This window comes from Nannospalax galili, unplaced genomic scaffold (genome assembly GCF_000622305.1).
Source record: "Nannospalax galili isolate Female #2095 unplaced genomic scaffold, S.galili_v1.0 scaffold9499, whole genome shotgun sequence".
Lineage (NCBI taxonomy): Eukaryota > Metazoa > Chordata > Mammalia > Rodentia > Spalacidae > Nannospalax > Nannospalax galili.
In genome coordinates this window covers 1754-5172 of record NW_008342750.1, presented here as the reverse complement: position 1 = coordinate 5172, position 3419 = coordinate 1754, and the positions used below count along the sequence as shown (strand labels likewise).

General features: G+C 36.1%; 1 long non-coding RNA gene across 1 annotated transcript in view; it reads right to left on the bottom strand.

Moving 5' to 3' along the window:
• Positions 1-1684: 1684 nt before the first annotated feature.
• LOC115071353 overlaps positions 1685-3419 on the bottom strand; it is a 3214-nt gene continuing 1479 nt past the window's right edge. The window contains exon 2 of the long non-coding RNA XR_003850444.1: positions 1685-2281. This is a non-coding gene — a long non-coding RNA (uncharacterized LOC115071353). The remainder of the gene's footprint in view (positions 2282-3419) is intronic.

The following is a 3419-nucleotide window of genomic DNA, read 5'->3' as shown; positions in this document are numbered from 1 at the left end:
TCCTATGTCCTAAGGTTCTAAATTCCTCATAATCTGGTGTGTAATTCCTTCCTTTTAATTTTTTAATATACATTTTAATATATCCATTAGTTCATTCTATTATAGCTTGCCCTTGAGGATTATATTCAATTCCAGTTATGTGATTAATTTTATGGTACTCCAGAAATTTCCTAAATCGCCCGCTAGTATAAGTAGGAGCATTGTCTGTTTTAAGGGTGGTTGCAATGCCCATAACAGCAAAGCAGGCCAATAAATGTTCACTACTATGATTAGTAGTTTCTCCAGTAAGAGGAGTAGCCCAAACAAACTTAGAATAAGTATCTATGGTAACATGTAAATATTGCAACCTTCCAAAAGCAGGTACATGAGTGACATCCATTTGCCATAAATCATTAGGCTGTTGACCACGAGGATTAACTCCAGTGGGCAGTGTTCGAAGATGTAAAGGACGGCACACTGAACAGCATCTAATAATTTGTTAATTTGTGCTTGTCTATAAGGTATTTTATAATAATTATGTAAAAATCCAGCATTAGTGTGTCTAGCATCATGATCAGCCTGTGAATCAACAAAAGAGACCAAAAGATCAACTCTAGCATTGCCTTTCGTAAGTGGTCCAGGAAGATTACTATGAGAACTTATATGCATGACATACAGAGGATTAACACGTTGCCTTAGTAATTGTTGTACAGAAGTAAAGAGAGTATCTAATGGTGCTTTATCCTGAGAAATTACTGCAAAAAAATATTCTTAAGCACATAACTAACATACGCTGAATCAGTAACTAAATTACAAGCTTGAGGAAAATATTGAAGAGCGTATACAGCTGCTTGCAATTCGTTTTGCTGTGCTGAAGTGTAGGGTGTAATAAAAACTTTATATAATTGATTATGTACCCAAAAAGCACACTTACCTGATTTTGTTCCATCAATAAAAACAGCAATTGCATTAGCAATGGGTACCTCAGCTATAATTGAATTCGCTACGAAGGGATGAGTTTGAAGAAACTGCCAAAAGGCGCCCGCAGGTTTATTATAATGTATTAATCCTACAAATTCTGCTAAGGCTATTTATAATGCGTCAGCTCGTGCAAGCAAGAACTGAAAATAATCTTGAGGTATAGAAATATAAATAGCGTGAATATCTGTTCCACTAATAGTAATACTCCTATTACGACTTTGCATAATTAATGTAGCAAGCAGTTCCTCATATTTAATGAGAGTTTTAGGAAACGTGTGTTTGGTATTTATCCATTTAAAGGATGCTCATATTGAGCCAGCACTGCAGTAGGATAATTAAGAGTAGACAGAATAGTCAAATCAATAGGTTTACCAATATCTACCCGTTCCAGGAATTTATTTTTTTATAGCAAATTCTACATATTCAAGCTCTTGCTTTGCTAATTGTGTTAATTCTCTAGGACTATCAAGAGCAGGATCACCCTGAAGAATTAGAAATAAATTGTGTAACTTATGAGTAGGAATACCAAGTACAGGATGAAGCCAATTAATATCCCCTAAAAGTCTTTGAAAATCATTTAATGTTCTTAAATTCTCTAATCGAATTTGTGCCAATTGTGGATATATGCGTTGCCATTTTAAAACATACCCTAAATAGTGATAAGGTTCTTCTCTTTGTCTCTTATCCTCTGCTATAATTAATCCACACTCAGCAAGATGTCTAGTAACTGTATAAAGCAAACTGTTTAATAATTGATTATCTTTAGTAGCAAACAAAATATCATCCATATAATGTATAATCATTATAGAAGGAAATTGTTTACATAAACCAAATAGAGCTTGAGGAACATACATCTGACATATAGTTGGAGAATTCATCATACCCTGAGGCAACACTGTCCATTGAAATCGATGATGAGGTCCCTGTAGATTAACATAAGGTAAAGAAGAAAAAGTAAACCTTGGACAATCATCTTTATGTAAAGGAATAGTAAAGAAACAATCTTGCAAATCTACAATAATAAGTAACTTCCAATCTCTAGGAATCATACTAGGTTGAGGTAACCCTGGCTGCAATGCTCCCATGGGATGCATTGAAGCATTAACAGCTCGCAAATCAGTGAGCAATTGCCATTTTCCTGATTTCCTTTTGATGACAAAGATAGGCGAATTCCATGGAGATACTGAAGGCCTTTTTCTAGTGGTTTGTTGACCAAATGTTCAGCTGCTTGTAGCTTTTCTTCTGATAGAGGCCATTGCTCGATCCAAATTGGCTGAGAAGATTTCCATTGTATCTTTATAGGAGATATATTTGACATTATCTACAAAGACATTAAAATTATGCAACTACCAAATAAGCTCCCCAAAATTCAAGATAGATCCTATAATATTTACTGGAAGTTCTAGTACATAAGGTTTAACAACAGCCATTTGTCCATCTATACTAGAAATTGTTTTATATTCTACACTAACATTAGCTACTGATACTGGCCGAGCTCGAACTCCTTTGATATCACATTTCATCATCTGAGTAGTCCAATTAGATGGCCAGTCATCTTTTTTAATAATAGTAATGTCAGAGCCAGTAGCAATCAGACCCTTAAAGGATCTGCCTTGAAGTTTGAAATTAATATGAGGCTGTTTTGTTTGCAACATCATAGCCCAATTGACTAAAATAGGATTAGTACTTCCAAACCCTCCAATCTGCTTTTTAGAAGAGGATCCTATAGGTATAAAAGGAAGAAGAATCAACTGAGCAATCTTATCCCCTATTGTAATAGAATATGAGCTATTGGTAGTAATCAAAATTTGAATTTCACCTTCAAAATCAGAATCAATTACTCCTGGGCTAACTATAATCCCTTAGCCATTAAACTTGATCTCTCAGTTAACAACCCCCAAGTTCCTATAGGCAATGGACCATAAATACTTGTAGGTATTCTATAAGGAATATCAGAGGGTGTCAGTGTTATGGTTATGGTTGAGGGAAGGTCCACGGCTGCACTGTCAGCAGTTGCTGGGTAGAGGGAAAAGATGGTTGGGTGCCCCCGATCATTTGTGAGGGGCCTCGGGGAAGGCCCTGAAACTTGTTTCCCAGATGCTGTGGTCGAGTTGTTGGCAAGGGCTGATTATTTCCTAAAACTTTACCTTCAACATCTGTCTTGGATCTACAGTCTTTAGCCCAATACATACCATGACGACAACAGGGACATTTACCAGGTGGCCAGGACGGTGCCTTAGGACACTGCCACTTCATATGTCCCTTGGTGCCACAACCAAAACATTTTACTTTTGATTTAACTGTCCTTCTTTGTGAATTTATAGAAGTTGCAAAAGTTTGAGCAAAAAGTTGCATCTTTCTAGATTGAACATTACGACAGGCTCGAGCATATCCCATAACATCGCCTGTCTCTTTTATAGGTAAAATAGCTCTTTGACAATCTTCATTTGCATTTTCAT